A 23273-nucleotide genomic window follows, 5' to 3' on the forward strand; every position below is an offset into this window, starting at 1 on the left:
TAAAATGGAAATAGGGTCTCTGGACCCCTGGGATGAGATCAAAAGGGGACGGAGGAGTAGGAACCTGGGCCAGGGCACTCAGAAGACTTTGGAACATATTCTGTTCCTCACTCCTCTCCCTTTCCCCTCCCCCCAGGAGGTAATAATTTCTTGGGTTGTTGTTAGGATGCCTACACTGAGCAAGGACACCCTAGCAGCTTTGTTTCATGAAGATCAAAGCCCTTCTCAGTCACAACCTCGTCTACCTCTCATTGGCCTTGGGAGGTGCGGAACTGGTTGGTCCAGGATGCTTGTGCCCATTCTATAGATGGAACAAACAAGGGCAAAGACTCATAAACTGACTCATTGTTAGGTCCAGTATCTGCTGAAGCCTGCCAGAGCAGTGTTGCTTGCTAATGACGTTCATGCTTGTTTGAACTTCACAGACTGAGCTTCTGTTATGATCTAGCTACTGCCAATTTCCTCTCCCTTTCCCAAAGTTCCCTGTATTACTATTCCCTGTCTGTGTCTTTATACTCATGTTACCAGGGTTGGAGAGTGCCTGGAAATAAAGGAGGGCACGCCAGAGCCTGACTATGCGGCAAATCACACAGATGCCATGCATAGATTTTCAGCTGGTCTGTTTTTGCCAGGCAGGAGGAAAACAATTAATTCATCAGGCTGAACCCACTCATGACTCACCTTGCTTTATCTACCATGATCCATTGTCCAGGAATCTCTTTACCCAACTAAAAGCCAGCATCTTCCATAAATCTCTATCACAGCATTGAAATTATTTCCCTCTAAGATGTATCCTCATGTAGTGAGGCTATGCATAAAGGGGCAGTAAAAGAAAAAAAAATTGGAAGCTGTAAGTAGATTCAGGCAGCCTGGAATCATGTAAAGTTTTTCATTTTTTCCCCTCTTTAAGAACGGAGATAGTGCATGTGAAAAAACGCAGTGCCTAATACATTGTAAGACCTCTGTAAACAATCATTAAATTGAAAACCCCAGAGTTCCCAGAGGTTAGTCCAACTCCTGGTCACACCTGATGTGAAGAGCCGACTCACTGGAAAGAATTCTGATGCTGGGAAAGATTGAGGGCAGGAGGAGAAGGGATCGATTTTAGCATGACAGAGGATAACGTGGTCGGATGGCATCACTGACTCCATGGACATGAGCAGTCCATGGAGTTGCAAAGAGTCAGAAACGACTTAGTGACTGAACAACAATGAACATCTGTTTGGATGGTATAGATAGTTTTGAATATATGGCAGGACTATACTCAAGAACTTTTCCTCTCAAGTTCAATTCTTAAACCCTAAAGCCCAGATCTATCAAGTCTCATGGGTCATCTTCTGCAGAACCCTGATCTTGATACCAAGGTATCAATGCATAAACATCCTTTGAGGGCTCCTGTGTCCCAGGGCTGTAACTGTACCTACAGTACACATACAATCAAACACACAGTCTCTGTGATAGCAGTGTGGACTGATGTCCTGCCATGCACCAGTAGGACATCTCAGCACCTGTGGGTGGTGTCGAAGATGTCAGTTGCCTTGGTGCATGGTTGCATCTAAGCATTGTTTAACAGCAAGTCATCTGAGTGAGGGTGAGGGAGCCATGAGCTGCAGAATAAATACATTCCGTTCTCACCTTGGAATATTCCAGGCCCTGTTGATTAAAGTGTGTTTCAAGGCCAGCCAGTTTTCAACCCTGTGTGAAGGGAGGGACCCTTGGCACTGTATGGTGAGGTTAGGGGAACATGGTGATGGTGGGACAAATAAGTCCTATTCCAAGACTCCTTAGTGTGTGTGTGTGTGTGTGTGTGTGTGTGTGTATGTGTATGTGTGTGTATACATGTTTGTATATATGTGTGTCTATGTGTGTGTATACATGTGTATGTGTCTATGTGTGTCTGTGTGTATACATGTGTATGTATACATGTGTCTATGTGTGTGCACACATATGTGTATATATGTATGTGTCTGCACATGTGTACGTGTGTGTGTGCATATGTGTGTGTCCATATGTAGACTATCTTTCTCTCAAAGGATTTTGGCCACAGACTCTTGCTGGGGAGATTCTTCCACACCCGTGAGATGTGTGAATCTTGAGACCTTTTTGCTGACAAGTATTCACTGAGTGCTCACCTTGTGCATGTGTTTCCATCAGAGTCTCCACAAGAAGCAGACGACACATTTAAAACAGAGTTTATCTGCAGAGGGTTTATTTGCAGTGAGACTACTGGCAAAAGTGTGAGGGTGGGAACCATGGGGATGGAGCAGTAACCTTGGCGCAGCAGTGGTCCTGGGGTTATCAGCTGCAGGTCTGAGGCACAGAGGGAGGGAGCTGTCCCTGCAAGCTGGAGAGGAAGGCCAGGCAGCAGTGGCCTTCAGCCGACTGCAGAGGACCTTGCCAACCAGGATTGAGGGGATTACTTACTTTCAGCAACATCTCTCTTTCCTTCCACTCCTCTGTGGGGTTCCCTACTGGCCAAATCCTCCAGGAGCCTGGAGCCCAGGAACCTGGTAGTGGCTTGGACAGATCAACCTCTAGGGGGAGGAGGGCAGGCTGGAGGAGCATCTGGAGCATTGGAGGGTATCTGGAGGGGCAAATGCACCTCAACAGGCAAAATACTGCACTGTCCAGTGGATAGGGATTCCAGGTTCGGTGAGGTCCAAAGTTCACACAATTTTGGGGGTCTGCTTGGCAACCCACTCCAGTACTCTTGCCTGGAAAATCCCATGGATGGAGGAGTCTGGTAGGCTGCAGTCCATGGGGTCTCTAACAGTCAGACATGACTGAGTGACCTCACTTTCACTTTTCACTTTCATGCATTGGAGAAGGAAATGGCAACCCACTCCAGTGTTCTTACCTGGAGAATCCCAGGGATGGGGGAGCCTGGTGGCTGCCGTCTATAGGGTCGCACAGAGTCGGAGATGACTGAAGTGACTTAGCAGCAGCAGCAGCTTAAAGAAAATCATACAAAAATATCTTACCTTGGCCAAAAAAAAAAAAACCAAAAAACAAAACCCAAAACAAAACTAAAAACAAACAAACAAAAACCCCAAAAAACAAAAATCCACTAAAATGGTTAACAGAAGGCTTTGGATTAGACGTGTGCTTAAGCCTCATTAGTTTCACTGTAAATCTCCCTCTGCCTATGACTTTGGGGAGATTGACCTAGAACAGCATCGCTGCCCTAAATAAGCTTACTGTCTCATGGGTATGGATTACCGAAGGCTTAGACAACTGATTAGAATTACATAGCAAACTATAACATAAGATAATTACGGATGGAATACACAGATTAGGTAGGCATGGATGTAGGCTTTGACAGACAGGATCTAGACTTGTGGCTATGAGTGGAGAGACTAATACTCTCTGCTCTTTATTGAGCATCTACTACAGACAAAGCACTGTCTCTAGGATATCTCATTTAATCCTGACAAAAACAAGATATTGAGACTCATAGGGGTTAAGTCATTTAGTTCACAAAGTTACAGAGTGGAGGAGCCGAGATTTGATCGCGAGCTGTTTGCTTCCAGAGCCAGGCCCTAATATACAGAACCAAGCGGCTGTGTGACAAGCATGCAGGTGTGGACCAGTAGGTGGGAAAATGGAAGCACCGCTTGGCCAAACGGGAATATTCTTTTACATCCAACTCTTTTCAACACATTATTTAATAAATCAAGCTACTGCGAACACGGGCGATATTTACTTCGGTTCCTAGGGCTTTGACGGATACAACATCCGACGATAAGAACGGATTCAAGAGACTGTAGACCGCATTTCCCAGAGGCGCACAGGGGCCGAGCCAACGCGATCTCGCTTTGCCAGTGAAAGACTCCATTTCCCAGCACGCAGTGCGAGGGCCGCCCGCGGCTCCCGGCATTCCTGGGGGGGCCAGCGGGAGCCAGCGCGGGCTCCGCCCATCCCGTGCGTTCCTGCTCGCTCCGCCTCTCCCTCTCGCCTGAGCCAATGGGAAGGCCCCATACTGCAGGGTGTGACGGGGCCGGCGCCGCCGCGGAGTTGCAAGTCGGCGAAAGCGGCGGGAAGTTCGTACTGGGCAGAAGGCGACGGTCTGCGGCTTGGGGTAGGGCGGCCGCGCGCCAAGCGGTCCGAGGGCGCCAGCGCAGAGCGGGGACTGTGGAGGGGGCGGCCGGGGAGCTGGGCTAGCGTGGGGCGGCCGGGCGGCCGTGCCCTCGGGCGGTGTCTAGGGCTGCGGTCGGCGCGGCGCCGGCGTCCTCTCCCGCCGGGGCTCCTTCAGGTCCCGCTGCGGCCCTGGGTTTCCTGCACCGGCCGGGCGGGTCCCCAAGGTTCAGCTTCCCGTCTGGCTGACACGTAGGCCGGTCAGACTCGCGCCGTGTCCTGGTAGCTCGGGCCGGGTCTGGGAGATGGCCCTTGTAAGGCCAGTCTCGACTGCCAGGGTCTTTCCACCCTCTCGGAGCTCATACTCTGCAGGGGAGTCGGAATAGAAGCAAATAGGACCATTTGCAGATGCCGGAAAGCTCCCTAGTAATAGGATAGGCGACGGTGGGCCGGAGTGGTAGGGGTGACGGAGAGCATCTCAGGAGGTGACGTTGGTCTTGAGACCTGAGATGGGGGAAGGAGCCTGCTCCCCAGAGGGTAGCGTTCCAGGCGTTTCTAACCAGTCGGTGTCCGGCTGAGGCCGGTAAGAGCTTGCTTGCACTTGACCGCAAGGTTCAAGGCTGTGAAGCTCTGTGGGAGAGTTTTACAAGGGATTTTAGCATCCTTCTGACGGTTTTTTGTTGCCCCTCCGTAGCTACGGGTTGGCACCCTTGCTGATGTAGCCGTATTCAAGGGCAGCAAGTAGTTTTTTCCTTTTGTCGAAATAATTTTTGGCTCTGGTGTCAAAACTCATAGGTGATTTATTTAGACAAAAAGCACCAGAGTCTTTGGGTTGAGAGAGAGAGCGAGGAAGGGGACGCAGACACTAGGTTCCCGTTGAGGCCACCCGTTTTTCACCCCCACCCCCCGCCTTTTTTTTGCTTGGGGTTCACTCTTTCTTTACCTCATCTCTTCTTGGAACGGCCTGGAAATAACCAGTTTTGCTGTTGGGAGGGTGGTGCGTTTAAGGAACTGTTGAAGAGCCTCATTAATGACTGTTTTCTCATTTCTTGCTATTTTAACTGCAGTTGCCCATCTGTGGAGGCTGAACTTGGTGAGAGTTAAAAATAAATAGGGCAGCATTTATTTTTAAGAGTTCAGAATAAAGGCATCTTACCTTTCATGACCTGCTGAGTGTGATACTTTTGGGGAAGAATTTAATCTACAGTTTTGAAGAAGTTTCAGAGGGCAGCAGGGGTTCTTTATGTTGTTGTTTAGTCCCTCAGTTGTGTCCAGACTCTTTGTGACCCCCGCGGACTGTAGCTCCCCAGGCTCCTCTGTCCGTGGGGTTTCCCAGGCGAGAATACTGGAGTGGGTTGGGTTGCCATTTTCTCCCCCAAGATAAGATGATGTTCATCAGCCATCTGTAGAAGGGAATTCCGTAGTCACTTAACACAAACTTCTCTGCTGAAGCTGCTACAGGTGCTGTTCTCTGTGCATGTCAACATTGCTCATTAGATTCTGGGATAATAATAGTAACCCAGCTTGAATCTAGTGACAGTAAAGTTGTGTTAAGCATTACTGTCCATTTATTATGCTGGTATCTAGTGCAGAAGGGCCTCCAGGTGGGTCAGTGGCAAACAATCCTCCTGCCAAGTAGGAGGCGCAGATTTGATCCCTGGGTCGGGAAGATCCCCTGAAGAAGGAAATGACAACCCACTCCAGTATTCTTGCCTGGGAAATCCCATAGACAGAGGAGCCTGGCGGGCCGTAGTCCATGGGGTCACAAAGAGTCAGACACGACTTAGCGACTAAACAGCAACAACAGTCTAGTGCAAATACCAGGTTTAGAGTGTAATGGCTTATGTTAAGCACAGTAAAAATTGTGAGAGGATATTTGTTAAACAAATGAGAAAATGAAGGAATGTGACATGGCATATAAGTTAGTAAGTGCCCAGGAGATGGTTAAGTGGAAAGCTTATGCTAAGTTTTATTCCAGGGTGCAAGTTGTATATTTAAAAATTAATAGTAGTGCATTGAAAATGTTGACAGACCCTAAAGTTAAATTTCTTAAATAGGCCAGGCTTTTTCTTTTTTTTTTTTTGAGAGCTAATGTGAAATAATAAGAAATAATGTAAGTCAGGGTCCCAGATGTCTTGGAAAGAAAAAAACGATTTTTATTTTGACAGCTATGTACATATTTTTCCTTAAAGCCATCCCTAATAAGATATGATGTGCTATGAATAGAATTTTGGTTTAAAAAATAAAACTTTGAAAGTATTTTTGATTTGATAAAACTTACTGGAAATGAGGCAAAGCTTAAAAATTTACCTCATATCAAAATGAAAGATGACTCCTGAATTTATGCAAATGTTAGTATCTTCATAGATCAGGCATTGAACCTAATGGAAATTAAGTGCTGCCTCCGTGTGTGTGTGGCTGAGGCTTTCCTGGAAATTGGTCTTCGTGAGTTTTAAGAGTGGATGGGTTACCGAATAGGCCTGGAGAATGTTTTTCAGACTGGTAGTACATTTTGCATGTTTGCCAAGTTTATTTTTCAGAGTGACCAGAGATGAACTTGTTTATTCACCAGATTTCCTGTGCCTAGAACTGTGCTGGGGGCAGAATCTGTTCTTGTGATTGTAGTGTCTTGTCGAAGCAACTTATCTTTTAAGCTAATAGAGGTCATTCTTTTGAGCTTTGGTTATTTAGCACCCAGCCCAAGAAAAGTGAAGTGTGTATGGCACATTCGAAAAACTATATACTGTGAGTGGTAAAGTATAGAAAACAGGAAATTTTTAATAAGGGTGTAAGGATGATATGGAGAAGTGATGGAATCCTGCTAAAGCGTTTAGCTGGGTGGTGTAACCTAGATGTGTTTATACTCTGTGATACATTTGGCCCCTTTGACCCAAATTCCTGTGAATATGTTCTAACTTGCCTTTATAAAGATGTGAAGATTCATGTTGATGTATGGCGAAAACCACCATAATATTGTAATTAGCCTCCACTGAAAATAATTTTAAAAAAAGATGTAAAGAGGGCCATGCCCTTTAATATCTTGCCCCCTTAGTTTCTGAATGATATTTAAGTACCTAACATTCCGTGGTTGTTGTTTTGAACTAATTTCGAGTGGTGCTCCATCTCTCCCAATGTCACCTTGAATCTCTGCACTCAAACTCAAGCGCATTCTTCTTGTCTTTTCTGGATGACAAGTGGACAACACTTGAGGAAAGAAAAGCTCTCTAGAGTCTGGATAGGTATGAAATCTGCCCTTCCCCTGTAATTGGAGTTTGATTTTTAATATTCACTGATAAATACCAACGACAGGAAACTACTACTAGTAACATTCATTGGTGAATTTATCAAGGATTCTGTTAGCCACAGCGTTTTTGTCAGCTTGAATTGTGTTGTTTGTTTAGTCTTCATGGAGGTACGTGGATTTCCATGATTCTTGGCAGTTAGTCCTGTCTCTCCATGGGTCTCTGACCCAAGAGAAAGGAACCATCTCCGACTTGAAAATGAGATGCTGTCCGCACTGCCCAATGTTTAGGGTGAATATTAAACCTACACGTAGACTGGAGTGTTGATTAAGAAGCCGTATGTAATAAGTGGGAAGATACGCTGGATGGAAGTCATGTAATTAAGTTGCAGGGTTATTCATTTGAGATTTGGGAATGTTCTGGGCACAGTTGTCTTAACGGAGCTCAGTATCCAGTCTGAATGAGAACTGGAAGGCCAGTGGGCAAAGGGCAGCACCATCTTTTGCTTTGCCTGGCATCATAGTTTCCTTCTGTGCGTTTATTTAGTTTTCTCTTTGCAGGCTGCCCGTCTTGCTGCCGCTCACGTTTGGGGCAGACAGTCTCGATAGTGCTGGCTCCTTGTTTCAAGAATCCCAGAGAGGCCCCATTATCTCTGTCAGTTAGATCCAGAATTTTTAAAAAAGTCATGAAGTTAGAAATCTTAGAGCTAAGATAACTACAGCTTTATTTCAGATTAATTGCTTTCCTCAAATTGTCTTATGAAGTATTAATAACAGCTGAACAAATGCCATTGTTTGATAATGCTGCGTATAAATGCATTGTGATCACATGGCGTGTTAGAAAGTGCCATTAAGCCTTCAGTCTTCATAGACTGTCAGGAACATAGAGAAACAAACTTTTGCTGTTTCTGCTGGAATTGTTGGTTTTGTTCCACTTGTTATTGTAATTTACTATTTAACATGGTAGCAGAGCTATCACCGTACAGATTGTATCTAATTATGCATTCTTTATTAGAGGTAATAAGGAAAAAAGTCTTTTGGGAATCAGGGGCAAAGTTTTAGAAATTCATTAAAAAAAAAAAAAAGGCCAGGATATAACATTTAAGAGGCTTAATCTTACTGGTTTTACAAGCTTTTAGAAAATATTGTAGAAATTGTGACTTTGAAATGCATTACTTCACATGTTGCAGCCCATGTGAAATGGTGCAGCCACTCTGGGATTTAGTTTGACAGTTTCTTAAAAAGTTAAACATACACCACGCACATGACCCAGCAGTTGCACTCCTGGGCATTTATCCTCAGAAAATAAAAACTTAGGTTCACATGAAGACCTGTACGTGAATGTTCTAGTGGCTTCGTTTATAAAAGCCAAAACCCAGAGACAGCCCCACGCATCCTTCAGTGGGTGAATGGTCAAATAAAATGAGGTTTAGCCATATAATGGAAAACGACTCCTAACAAAAAGGAGCAAACTACTGACACGAGCAACAGTTTGGATGGAGTTTAAGGGCATAGTACCGAGTCAAAAGGTTGTGTGATTCACACTCCATTATATGACGTTCCCAGGACGATAAAGTTACAGCAGTGGAGAAAAGTGGTTCCCTTTTGCCACAGTGAGAGCTGGGAGTATGATGTTACTGTAGTGTAGCCTGGGGGAGTTTCTTTGGAGGTGATTGAACAGTTCGGTGGCTTGGTTATTGTGATGGTTTTAATTATCTTTACATATGATGAAATGTCACGGGATGTGCACACACACACACACACACACACAGGGTAAAAACTGAAGTTTGAATGCTGCTGCTAAGTCACTTCAGTCGTGTCCGACTCTGTGTGACCCCATAGACGGTAGCCCACCACGTTCCCCCCGTCCCTGGGATTCTCCAGGCAAGAACACCAGAGTGGGTTGCCATTTCCTTCTCCAGTGCATGAAAGTGAAGTCGCTCAGTCGTATCCGACTCTTAGTGACCCCATGGGACTGCAGCCTACCAGAAGTTTGAATAAGTACTTATTAACACTGTATCAGTGAGTTTCCTAATTTTGATCACTATTATGCTCCATGATGTTGGGTTGTAGGAGTAAGTATATGTTTTATCCACTAAGAAACTGCAAACTTTCCCAGAGCTGTGCCATCTTACAGTCCTGTCATCACTATATAAGTGATCAATTTTCCACATTTTTACCAGCATTTGGTGTTAGCAGTATTTTTTATGTTAGCCATTTTAATAGCTGTATATTGGTATTTCAGAATGGCTCTAATTTGCATTTTCCTGATGGCTAATGATGTTCAACATCTTTCCATATGCTTGTCCTTTGAAGTGGTTCAGAACAAGCCTCCACAAAATGTGTCACTATAGCAAGTGGATTACTTTAAGCCAAAGACAATGAAGACCCAAAAGATTTCAGAGCTTTTTACCGCCCCCTCAACTGACAAATTAGTTTAGATAAGGAGCCTGGTCAGAGAGAGCTGTTACCAGAGATAACTTTTAACTGAAAGACCTAACTGTGTGGCATCTAATAACAAACATCTGATCCCATGTCTGAGTTACCTTCCTCCTCTTTGAAGTCCCAGCCCCATGTCCCTCCTCTGCTCAGGATGGCAAATAAGCCTCAGTGGCCTGTCCTGTCCTTGGGTCCCATATTTTTATGGAGGTACAATTAGTTTTTCTCCTGTTAATTTGTCTTAGGCCAATTTAATTGATAGAGTAGCAAAAGAACCTAGAATGATAGAGGAATTTTTTTTTTCTTTCCCACACAGTCATATCTGTCTTTGTTCAAATCATTTTCCTGTTTTCTAATTTGTTTTCTTACTGTTGAATTTAGAGTATTCTTTATATATTCTGAATACAAGTCCTTTGCCAGATATGTGATTTGTAAATGTGTTTTCTCAGTCTGTGGCTTGTCTTTTCATTCTCTTACAGTGTCTTCTGCAGCACAAAAGGTTTTAATTTTCATGAAGTCCAGCTTACCAATGTATGGATCGTTTTTGGTGTCATGCATGTCTCAGAACTCTTTACCGAACCATAGGTCAGATAGATGTTCCAAGTTTTCTCCTAACTGTTTAATAATTTTATGTCTTACATTGAGATTAGTGAATCCCTTTCGGGTTAATTTTTGCATGGAGTATGACTTTTAGGTCTTTTTCTTTTCTTTTCCTTCTGTAAATGGATGTCTGCTTGTTCCAGAACCATTTGTTGAGAAGACTATGCTTTCTCCATTGAGTCTTTTTTTTTTTTTTTAATCTTTATCAAAAATTAGTTGGCTGTAAACTGCAAACAAAATGAAGACAGAAGGAAATGAATAAGCAATTAAGTATGAAAATTAATACAGATGTCTGAAGGTATAAAGACTCATGGCTTGAGTCTTGAAAAAATGTATAGATTTGAGGGGAAGTGGGAAAACATTTTAGAGAATATCATGAGCAAATTTAGGTCCTAGAGAAAATTAGAACTGGCTGTTTTGGGGTGTCATGGGAGAGAAGGGGAGGAGGGACATCAGGGGAGGATAATTCATTCATGTGTCTAGGAAGCTGCTGGCTAGTTTATAATTAATTTATTGACTGCTAGAAGGTACTGTGGGTTCTGGAGCAGGAAGAAGGATATGGTAGAAATAGTCTTCAAGAGACTTTTTTTTAGGGGTATGTATGGCAGTGATGGGGCTTCCCAGGTGGTGCTAGTGGTAAAGAACCCGCCTGCCAACTCAGGAGACATAAGAGACGTGGGTTCGATTCCTGGGTTGGAGGAGGAGGGCATGGCAACCCACTCCAGTATTCTTGCCTGAAGAATCCCACAGACAGAGGAGCCTGGCGGGCTACAGTCCATGGTGTCACAAAGAGTTGGACACGACTGAGTTACTAAGCAAGCACTCAGATGGCAGTGCTAGGTTAGTAGGAAGAGCAGATACAGCCATGACCCTGACAGTGTTGTTACCTTATAACAGTAAGTCCCTTGTATTTCTCAGAAGGGCTTTGGTAGATTTCAGACTTGTGCCACTTTTTCAGATTTTTCTCCTTAGTGATGGCTACTGAGAACTCTGCTGGACTTTCTAACTCCATATTAATGCTTCCTGTAGTAAGTTGTGTGTGTTGGCTCGTTGTTAACTTTGGATGACATTTCTTATCAGGCCTAAAAAGAGTCCAAGAGATGAGCAACTGAAATGATGAAAACATAAAAGAGTTGATGAATTGGTCCGATGAGAAAAAGTTAATGGAATCTCTTTTATTTATCATGGCTAAGAGCAGACTCGGGTTATTTAATCAGAACGTCCTGATACTTGTATTTGAAGAACCACACGGAGAGTGGTGATGACCAGCTGTTCTTCAGAGTCACCGAGGACTGAACAAGGACAGACAGCTCAGATGGCAGGATTAGGGTTTAGTCTGAGGAAGGACTTTCCAGGCAGTGAGAACATAAGATGCTTCCTGCCAGTGAGGGAAGGGTCTTTAGAGAGGGAATAGAAAGCTTAGATGTAGTCTAGACACATTTTTCTTGTAGTTGAGGATGTGACAGGTGACAGCCCCCGTCTTAATTTATTAATTTGTGACCAGAAATACTCAGTTTCTGTTTTCTTAACAACCATTTCCTGTTCTTGATTTCTGTCCCTGAACAAATTATATTTCTTTTTCTGTTCACCTTTGGGACTCTCATTTGGTTTCTGCCTTCTCTTGTGCATTTAAAAGATTATCTTAGATGTAGATTAGACTTCTGTCATTTAAAAAATAGCTTCTCAACAAATAGAACTTTTTTAATGTCAAACTGCTAAATATCCATGCATTTATACTTTTTAAAATTTAAAACATGGAAAAGCGTATCATCTCGTTTTTATAAAACATCAGTGATGACTTGTTGAGCAAAGGATTTTACTGCATAAGAGATTACTGTGACGTGTATTAATGAAAGACTGGCAGTGTGAGAAGCTTTCGTGTGATCACTTATTTGCCTTCAGAGCAGTTTTTCTCTTTGATTTAATTTTCTTAGTCTGATTCTTTTCTACAAGTCTAGATCTTTTCCCCACTGAAATGTTTAGATTGACCAAGACTATTTCACTCATGATCGCAACCCTTCAGTATTAAAACAGAATTTTTTTTTTTTCTGCAGAAGAGCAAGCTCTTACAGTGCTATGCAAGCTGCCCATTTAAAACTATCATTGCTTGGCACCTATGCCCTAGTGACAGTTTGACCAACATGTGAGCAGGCACACTGCCATCCTGACAGATGGGCATGCGTAGAGGCAGCCAAGAAACCCGTGTATTTGTTAAGGGCAGGATTCCCAGTCGGGGATGTTCAAACGTCTGTCCATCCTGAGCGTTCACGCCTATGGATAAAGGGATGCCATCATTAATCTCAGCCTCTGACTGAGATTCCATGGGTATGTAAGAGCTTCTTGGCGCTTACAGAAGTAGGCAATTGGGGACAATCAGGATAATTGTCCTCTCTTTCATCCCAGGACTACTTCAAATAATCCTTTTCTTTTTTTCCAAGCCAACTTGGTTTGCAGTGAGTACAAAACTGTTCAGACATGGTCCCGATACTTCTAGAATAGATGCTGTTGCATTTTTTTTTCTAGCCTACAGAAGCTCTGAAGCCATAGGTATTTATGGTGTGGACAGTGATGTACATAATTGGTTGGAGTCAGGTAGACCTGAGTTCACAGACTGATGGCTGTGTGACATCAGGGTAACCTAATTTTACCATCACATCAAGGTGAAATAATAGCTGTTTCATAGGGTGGTTGTGAGAATGGCCTGTGAAACATGTACAGTGAATTGCTTGGTGTAATGACCGGTCCACTGTATGTGTTCAGTAAGCGTGTATCATCATCATCATTGCTGTAATATACCTGAGGGCATTTTTCTCTGGAGAGTTACTTGAAACAGGAAATCTTTTTTCCACTCATTTCCTATTAATACCATTCTTGAAAGTCGTGTATTGGATATCATCACATTGTTTAGTCTATAATGGATTGCCTCCAACAACAGGGAGCTCACTACCTATAGAAAAGGGTTATTCAGTCATGGAACTGGTGACATTTTAGATGAGTTGCCCTTTGTTGTGTGGGATTGTTCTCTGAATTGTTGGGTGTTCACCATCCCCGGCCAGGGGGCACAGAATTGTCCCTGTTTGAGAGCCACTGCTCGCTCCTGTTCTTAATGAAGTGTTGACTGTCAGTAAGTACTTTCTTAGGTTGAGTGGAAGTCTGTATTTTTCCTACCCAGTTCTGTCTTTTGGAGGCATGTAGGACAAGCTCAATCCCTCTTCCACATTATGGTCTTTCAAATACTTGGAAATGGTCATCAAGTCTTCTCAGTCTTTTTGAGTTGAAACGTCATCTGGTTCATCAACTGTTTCTTACAAGTCTTGATTTCATGTCATTTCACCACATGAGTGACTTTCCTTTGATTTAATTTATTTTTATTTTTTTAAATGGTAGTACTTAAAATTGAATGCAGTACTCCATGCAGGGCTTGATAAATTAAAAAAAAATTTTTTTTGAGTTGCATCCCTTATTTTAGATCCACTTTTCTGTTAGGATAGGAAAGATTACCTTTCATCATCTACATGCTTTCAGCTGTATCCTTTATTATCAGCTTGTATCCTCTTAATGACCACGTGATATGTTGAACCTAGAGTTGAGTAAAACCCTTAGATCTATTTAAGCCATGTCTTCTTTAGCCTGTTTTTATGCATTAGTTTTGGGGTTTTAACATGATAACATCTGCTTATCCTGTTAAATTTTTTTTTTAAATTTAGCTAACTGCAATCCAAATTCTTGGTCAACTCTGAAGTTTTTAGCTTAAAAGAACAAGTAGGTGATAACGATGCTATCAACTGAGATTGAAAATATGGGAGAAAGATATGTGTGTGCATGCACGTGTCTGAAAGGGGAATTGGGCATGGAAACCTGGGAATCCTGATACTAAGAGGCAGCTGGACACAAAGGAGGCAACAGAGGAGACCAGGAAGGGGTGGGCCAAAAGAAGTAGGGTGAAAATGAGTTTATCTTGGAAGCTGGAGAGATTGTGTGTTAAATACTGGGGTAGATCCTTGAATACAAAATGAATAGGACGTTGTCTGCTTTCTGCTCCTCCTGGTTTTATTTGCCCCATGGTTTAACTGTTCAGTTAATGGTATTACCTAGTCAGTTATGCCTGAAAACCTAGAGTTACTCTTTATTTTACTTTCATACCCTCCCTGCTGGCTTAGACGGTAAAGAATCTGCCTTCAATGTGGGAGACCTGGGTTCGATCCCTGGGTTGGGATCCCCTGGAGGATGGCGTGGCAACCCACTCCAGTATTCTAGCATGAAAAATCCCATGGACAGAGTAGCCTGGTGGGCTGTAGTCAGAGTTGGACGTGACTAAGTGACTGAGCTCACACACATCTGAGATTCATTCATGCTGCATATAGTATGTTGCGTGTGTTGGTAGTAGCTCTCTAATTCTGGTTAACTGTTACTGTATAATACATGAGTTTTTTGGTTATTGATTACTACCTAACACCAAAGACAGACGCTTTACGTCTGAGCCACCATCTGTTACAACAACACCAAACTTAGTGGGAGTTAAACAGCAACCATATTACTATGCTCATGGATTCTGTGGGTTAGGAATTTGGTTAGGACAGCTTGACCTGTCGTTTCAGGGTTCCTCACTGACGTGTATGGCGCTTTGGCTGGGATGTCATGAAGACCAGGACCGTCTGGGATTGTTGACTGGAGTACTTAACTTTTTTTTTCTTTTGAAAGTGGCTGTTTGTTTTTCCAGTGGTATATCTAAAACAGTTTGAATGGAGGCAAAGACTTCTACTTGAAACTTGCTTTGCTTCTTTGCAGCTTTTGAGTAGATTGTTTGGATGGTGTTCAGATATTGCTGCTGGAAAGGGTGTAAACGGGGTCGATGATGGTCTTCAACCAGAGGAAAGTCATCGTCTGCATCCAGAAGCAGAGATTTCCGTTGAGACGGAGAGGTGGTCACTGGTATAGCGGTTGCTCTGAAGGTGGCTGTGCCCTGGCTGCAGGTTCTCACGGGGCCTTTGGCTCTTCACGCATGTGGAGTGGGTTCCCACAGGAAGCTTGCTGAGAGTGACTCATCCTGAGGTCACACAGCGTCACTTCCACTGTACTCTGTTGGTTGAAATGGACACATGTCTGCCTGGATTCAAGGGGAAAAAACTTAGACCTCACATCTTTATGAAAGGTGTGTCGAAAGTTCTGTGACAATTTTTAAAAACCACCATAAATTGTAGACACAATTTATCCATTCTGTTGTAATTGTAGGTGGATATTGGAAGTTTCCACTTTGGAGAAGTTTTGAAGAATGCTGCTGAAATCATTCTTGTTCATATCTCTTGGTTCACATCTGTATTCATTTTAGTTGAGTAGAATTGCTAGTCCCAGTGTATGTGTATCTTTAGCTTTGATAGTTACTGCCAGTTTTCCAAAGTGTGTACCAATTCATGCTTCTATCAGAAAACACAGTTCCCATTGCTCTTCAGCTTCACCTATGCTTGGTACTATCAGTTAAACATTACATTTTTTTTTTTTTTAAACTATTCTGTGGTTGTGTTGAAGATCTCAGTGTGGTTTAATTGACATTTTTTTGTTAACTGGTGACTTGAGCACCTTTTCATTTGCTATTAGCCTTTTAAATATCTTGTTTTATAAAGTGTCTATTCAAGTGTCATTTGCCCATTTTAAACAAATCGTCTTGTCTTTTTTTTTTTCTTATTGAAATGTTGGGGTTTTTGTGTATTCTGGATATGAAGTCTTTGTTGAAAATATGAACTGTAAAAATCTCTTTCCATCCTGTGGCTTGCCATTTCACTCTTGTGTCTGTAGATGAACTGAAATTCTAAATTTTAATCAATTTCAGTTTACAAATCTTTTCCTTTTTGACTAGTGTTTTCCGTGTCTTGTTCATAAAGTTTTGCTACTCTGTGGTTGTGAAGATATTTTCTTATGTTATCTTGAAGAAGTTTTATCCTTTGACCTTTCACATTTAGGTCTCAGTCTCCAGGAATTGATTTTTTGTGTGTGGTGAGGTGGGCCAAGTTTCCTTTTCTCCCCGTTCGCTTATCTCCACAGCTAGTAGCAGGTAGTGCTGGGCCTGGTGAGCAGCAGCCTGAGAGTGAGCATTCTTGCATTCTCAGCCTTCATCTACCCTTAATGCACCTTCTGAACTTGGGCAGACTATTAAAACCGTCTGGCCTCAACTTCACCTGCAGTATGAAGGATCTGAATGAAATGTTTCTGGTCTTCCTTCTGGCTCTGGTTTGTTGAATCATTCTGCTCAGCGTGCAGTTTTATTTAGGCCTGTAAGAATCTTCATGAATCTGGTTTCCGGGACCTAATGTGTTCCTGATCTCCCCCAGCTTAATGTGATCACTGCTATGGTGAGCCTGCCATCTAGTTTTTCTTCATCACGGCGGCAAGGCCTTGCCCCGCACGTGGTCTTCTGATCTTGCTGTACTCTGTCCCTTGCCAGGAGCCCACTGTCCTGTTTTGGTAAGCCGTCGTTCAGGACACCAATTCCAGGTTGAATGCCATTCACATAGACACAACTGTTCATTTCAGTTGTCCTTTCCTTTGGTTTCCGACTTGAACTTCTAAGAACCACAGATGACAATGTAGAGTTTCAGGGATCAGCAGAAGGCATTCGTGATCAAATGAGTTACGGTCTCGGTGAATTCTCTCTCCCATGTGGCAGTTCCTGCAAATAGCTGTGTACTGTACTGGTGCCTTCAGTGAAGCGGTCAGGAACCACACTGGTGACATAGCAAAATCTGCCTTTAGCTGGTTCCTCAGTCTTCTTGGTAGTCTGTGTCGGGGTGATTTCTGTCCTTCATTCAGAAAGTATAATTTCCTTATGCAGAATGTCATAACTCCTTCGTCATTCTTGATATCACATTTTCCCTGTCATTAACTTTTTTTAAAAAAAGCTTTATTGGGACTTCCCTCGCAGTCCAGTGGTTAAGACTCTGCGCTCTCAGTGCAGGGGTATGGGTTCAATCCCTGGTAGGGGAACTAAGATCCCGCATGCCACCTGTCATAGAAAAAAAAAAAGGCATTATTGAGACACAGTTCAGTTATCGTATAGTTCACTCATTCAAAGGGTATTGTTCAGTGTTAGTCTAGCCACAGGACTGTAACCATCACCGTAATCTAATTTTAGAATATTTTCGTCAACCCTGAGAGAACTCCCCCACCAACTAACTAGCAGTCAGTCTTCATTCTCTTCCATACGCCCCAGAACCCTGCGTGCATGCTCAGGGTTGCTGAGTCCGGTCCAACTCTTTGTGATCTCATGGATTGTAACCCACCAGGCTCCTCTGTCCATGGGATTTTCCAGGCACTGGAGTGGGTTGCCATTTGCTCCTCCAGGGAATCTTCCCGACCCAGGGGTGAAACCTGTGTCTCCTGCATCTCCTGCATCGGCAAGCAGATTCTTTACCACTGAACCACCTGGGAAGCACCCCCTAGAGCCCTAGGAAACTGCTAATCTGCTTTTGTCTCTGCAAATTTACCTGTTTTTGAAGTTTTACATGATTGAAGTCATACCATATGTGGTGTTTTGTGAGTGTCTTCTGTCACCTAGCATGTTTTTAAAGTTCATCCGTGTTGTACCAGAATCTGTGCTTTGTTTCTTTTTATTGCTGAATAAGATCCCAGGGTATGGATATATCACATTTATCCATTCACCCATCGAAGAACACTTGAGTGGATTCCATTTGTGGACTATTATGAGTAATGCTACTGTGAACATTTATGCACAGGTTTTTTATGTGTACACGTTTTCATATTTCCTGAGTATATACTACCCTTGGAACTGTTGGGTTACGTGGTAACTCTGTTTAACTTATTTTTAGGAATTGCCAAACTGTTTTCCAAACTGACTGCATCTTTTTTACATTTTCACTGGCAGTTGTTTGAGGGTTCGGTTCTCTCAAATCTTCACCAGTTCTGGTGATTTTCTGTCTTTTTGTTTGTATCCGTGGTAGCATGTGTGAAGTAGTATCTCATTGCGGTTTTGATTTTTATTTCTCTTAATGACTAATGAGGTCAAGTATCTTTTTGTGTGTTTCTTGGCCAGTTGTTTATCTGTTTTGGAGAAATTTCTATTTAAATCCTTGGTATGTTTTTAAATTGGTTGCCTTTTTCTTATTGAGTTCATTAACCTTCTAATGTTCACCTTGAATCACCTTGATGTATTTGCAACTAGAAACATTCTTCCCTCGATTTTCCTTCCTTTATATTTCTTTCCTTTTGTTTAGGGACCATTTATTTTTCCTGAAGTGAGCAGGCAGGTCAAGAAGGTTCTCTAGCCCTTTTGCATTCTCTTGGCAACAGATTCCATTGGCAAAATATATAATTGTGAAATACCTTAGAATGAAAAATATACATCTCCTGGTTATTGGAATAGATCCTTTTGTAGTTCATCCTGCTTCTAAAATGAACCATGCTTCTTCCCTTAAAAGCCAGTAGGTTAAGCACCTGCTTAAACTTTAACTGAAGTCATTTTAGTTAAGGAAAAGGACCTGGAGAAGTTGGACCTTGTCTCAATAGCAGGTGGCCCTGGACCACAGCTTCATTCAGCCTAGTTTTAGGAAATAGCTGTTGGTTTCTCACCAGGTGATATGTTAGACTCAAGGGATACTGGGGTAAGATAGATTCCCTGACTTCATATCCTCATAAAATACATCACACAGGCACAGCACATAGGCAACTCATGGTGATACATGGTGTCACAGGCATCGTGAGAGGCGTGCAAGGGGGTATGGGCTGGTGCTCTTATCACTTTTCTTTTGCAGGTAGATTTCTGAGTACTTGATTTTATCTGGACCTCTCAGTAAGGAATGGTAACACAAATGCCATCATCCAGATGCTGAGGTTGCAGAAGAAACTGACTTTAGAATCTTCAGCGTTGTTCACTGGAATCTACAAGATGGTCTCTTCATACTGTTTTTATACAGTATTTTCTTACCTATTTTATCGTATATTCTGCAGTAGTTTATCACATCCAAGTTTTTCCAGCTGAATTTTTGTCATGTTTTGTATTAGCAAACTGCAACGAAAAGCATTTTTCTGGCGAGTTATACATCGGTTATTTTGTTACTTTTGTCCTCTTGATCTTTGGAAGTCATCCTTCTTTTAACAGTAGGCTGTGTATTTGTAGTAACAAGGATATGTTTCTCTTTTGTCTTTCAATACTATTTTTATGATGTTTATATAGTCATTAAAGCAAATATTTTACCACCTAAAAACTTTTCATTTTGCAAATGATTCTGCAGTATGGACTCTACTCTCTCAGTGCTTCTGTTAATTAGCAAAAGAGGCATCTTTTACAAAAAATTATACTTGCCATCCGTACGTTTTGATTCTTGGCCCTGTTGACGTACTGTCCCGGGTTGTGAGACCAGAAAAATATCCAACACTCTTGGGGTCGAGTCAGAGGGACAGGGTGGCCAGCTGGAAGGGCTTCATTGTCGAGGGCAAAAGAAAAGCGAGGAGTGGCCCAGCGTCAGGAGCTGCCCGGGGCACAGCTGGCCCTGCGTCCTCCAGCTCAGCAGCCAGCCTCACAAAACGCCTCACACCAGGCTTCTCTGCGAGCACAGAAAACCGAGACAAAGCACAAGCAATGCCAGAGTTGCTGCCATCCGCAGAATACTTGGCTGGAGTGAGTGACCACAGCTTCTTTACCAGTTACCACTTTGTCTTTGTTCCTGTCTCCTCTCAAATAAGATTTATTGAGACACCCAACATAGACTCCCCGTGCTTTCTAACTGCACCCAGTTTAGAGAAACTCTGGCTTCCCTGAAAAGTGAAAGTCACTCAGTTGTGTCGACTCTGTGACCCCATGGACTGTACAGTCTGTGGAATTCTCCAGGCCAGAATACTGGCGTGGGTAGCCTTTCCCTTCTCCAGGGGACCTTCTCAACCCAGGAATTGAACTGATGTCTCCTCCACTGCCAGCAGATTTTTTACCAACTGAGCTATCAGGGAAGCTTCCCTCCTAGACCCTCCCCAGGCTTACCCGAGCAAAACCCAAATCCTGTCATATTCTTTTTTTTTCTTTTTTAGATTAGTTTATTTATTTTTGGTTGCACTGGGTCTTCGTTGCTTCGGACAAGCTTTTCTCTAGTGGTGGGCAGAGGCTGCCCTTCATCGCGGAGCACGGGCTCTAGGCCCGCAGGCTCTAGTAGTTGCAGCGTGCAGGCTTTAGTTGCCCTCAGCATGTGGCATCTTCCTGGACCAGGGATCGAACCCATGTCTCCTACATTGGCAGGCTGATTCCTATCCACTGTACCCCCAGGGAGTTCTTTACACCATTCTCTTATCAAGATGCCCCACTGTTCTGTGGGTGTGTGTTCTTCCAACTCATAGGACTAGAGGTGTGTTCTGGTGGTCTCTTGCTGAAAGGTAGATACCAGAGATAGAGCAGTTTTAGCAATCACAGTAACAAAAAGTACAGGGGTAAAGTTTGACAATTAAAAGATAATCAGCAAAATCCAAAGTGTGGAACACCAACAAGGGAAAGAAAAAGAAAAAGAGGGAGGTGGCACTTGTCTGCTTAAGAGATTCAGAGACATATCAGCCAGTTACAGTGACTAAGAAATCAACTATAGGAAGATTTTTTTTTTAAGACACTTGGGGATATTTGAACATTTATTTATTAAGTGATATTAAGGAATTGTTATTTTGTTTGATGTGACAATGTTAATGTGGTTGTATTTTTAGAAAGTCCCTGTTAGAAGTAAATACTTCTTACATATGAAATGATACTGTATTTGAGGTGTGCTTTGAAATACTCTTGGGAGGGGCTATGAATTGGGTATACCAACTGGTAGTATGTGAGTAATTGTTGAAACTGGGTGATGTGTACATAGGAGTTCATTATATCCCTTTTTTACTTTGTTTGCATTTGCTAATTCCTCTAATTTTTTTTTAAGGTTATTTGTATTTCCTTTTCCATGAATTTGCCTTTCTCTGCCACTTTGCCATTTTTCTGTTGTATTTTTGACTTTCTTATAATCTATAGGATTCTTTAATATGTACTGAGAAAATAAGCCTTTTGTCACATATTCTGTACATATTTTTCATTTGTCTTTGAATTTGTTTATGGTGTTTTTAATCTGTGGAGAGTTTTTATTTTGTCAAATTTATTAATTTTCTTGAGGCCTGTGTGTTTTATTTTGTGTGTTGCATAGAACACCCTTCTCTGGGATGCTGAAATGTTTATTATGTTTTCATGCAGAATTTTTTAATGACTGTAGCCCTATTCTGATTTACGGTGACTGTTTGGTCATCTTAATTTCCTTTAGAGTATTTAGAAATAGTCTTCCTTGGAGCCCTGCTGCAAGAGTGTACAAGGAAGGATGTTGTTCAGTCGCTATCCTGTGGAGATTTAATAGTGAACACCTGGAGAATTACCGGGACCCAAGTTCGGTAGTTAATTTTTCCGCCACGCCGCACCCCTCCCACCCCTGCCGCCATAGAGCTAATGGGAAATCTATCATTTAACAAGAGCATCAAAGTGTGCTAAATGTTATCTCATAAATTAGCAATATAGTTCAAAGTTTCTAATTTTAGAAAATTTTCAGTGTTTTCTTTACATAAAGAAGCATTCCTTTTAGCTCTTTTTTGTAGAGCTTCTGGGTCAAGGGGCCAGGTGCTGCCTCCCTTTGAATTCGGCATCTTTAAGCTTGCTCCTTTCTTTGAGTCGATGCCTTCGTCTGGGCAAAGTAAGGAGTTTTCCAGGTATTACTGTAGTGTCTTCTTCACGGTTGATTCGTGGAGACCTATTTGGATCTTTTAACCACTACATCAAAAGTTGGAAGGAGAAGTGCAGGGCAGAAACCACATGAAATTGTTACTTTTGGGGGGAAGTGGTGGCAGTGAGGTGTCTTGGGCGTGTGTTTTAAATTGTGCCGTGCTGTATATTTTCAGTTAAAGTTAGTTCTGCAATTAGTGTTCCTCCTTTAGAACTTCTGGATATCATTTAAAGGAAATAAAAATTGAAGTACATCTGATACTGTATTTTAAACATTTTATTCACTGTACTAAAACTTTTTATAAAAATCTAATGTTAATCACTTTTAATACAAGTTTAAAAAATCTGAGTAGAAGGAAATTTTTCTCCTATGAAGATAATCTGCTTTCTTTTTCCAAGTTAGAAGTTTGAGTCTTCACCTAGTTCTTTGCAGCTTAGGTGCAAAACCATGACTAGTATGACAAATTGCTTCTAAAGATTGTGTCACAGTCTTAAGTTTAGCTTAATGTTTCTTTGAGTTTAGCTTAATGTTCTTCAGGAATAAACCTATGAATTGATAGGATCATTATCTATGGAAGTTCACTTCTAAATTCGCATGATTTGTTGTCTTATATTTGACTCAGATAGTAAAGAATCTGCTTGCAATGCTGGAAACCTTGGTTCAGTCCCTGAGTTGGGAAGATCCCCTGGAAGAGGGCATGGCAGCCCACTCCAGTATTTTTGCCTGGAGAATTCCACGGACAGAGGAGCCTGGTGGGCTGTAGTCCATAGGGTCACAAAGAGCTGGACATGATTGAGTGACTAACACTAACTGACTTGTTAGTGTTGCTGAGGGTATTCATAACAGCCATGATTACTTTTCATACTTGTATTGATATGCATGGTTCTCTAAGTGAAACTAGGAGATTGATTGAAATGTGAAAGTGAAAGTTGCTCAGTCGTGTCCGACTCTTGGCATCCCCAAGACTATAATGTCCATGAAAATTTCCAGACCACAGTACTGAAGTGGGTAGCCTTTCCTTTCTCCAGGGTCCCAACCCAGGGATCGAACCCAAGTCTCATGCATTGCAGATGAATTCTTTACCAGCTGAGCCACAAGAAAGCCCAGGAGATTGATTGGGTGTCCCTAACAGGAAGTCAGCATATTTGAAAAGCAGAGACATTACTTTGCCAACAAAGGTCCATCTAGTCAAGGCT

At 42.4% G+C, this 23273-nt stretch overlaps 1 protein-coding gene across 1 annotated transcript in view; it reads left to right on the forward strand.

Moving 5' to 3' along the window:
* The first annotated feature begins 4021 nt into the window (after nt 1-4021).
* VRK1 (VRK serine/threonine kinase 1) overlaps nt 4022-23273 on the forward strand; it is a 79756-nt gene continuing 60504 nt past the window's right edge. Inside the window, exon 1 of the mRNA XM_052659958.1 lies at nt 4022-4078. The gene's annotated coding sequence lies outside the window, so the exon portion shown is untranslated. The remainder of the gene's footprint in view (nt 4079-23273) is intronic.

The sequence above is a fragment of the Budorcas taxicolor genome, chromosome 21 (assembly GCF_023091745.1).
Source record: "Budorcas taxicolor isolate Tak-1 chromosome 21, Takin1.1, whole genome shotgun sequence".
Lineage (NCBI taxonomy): Eukaryota > Metazoa > Chordata > Mammalia > Artiodactyla > Bovidae > Budorcas > Budorcas taxicolor.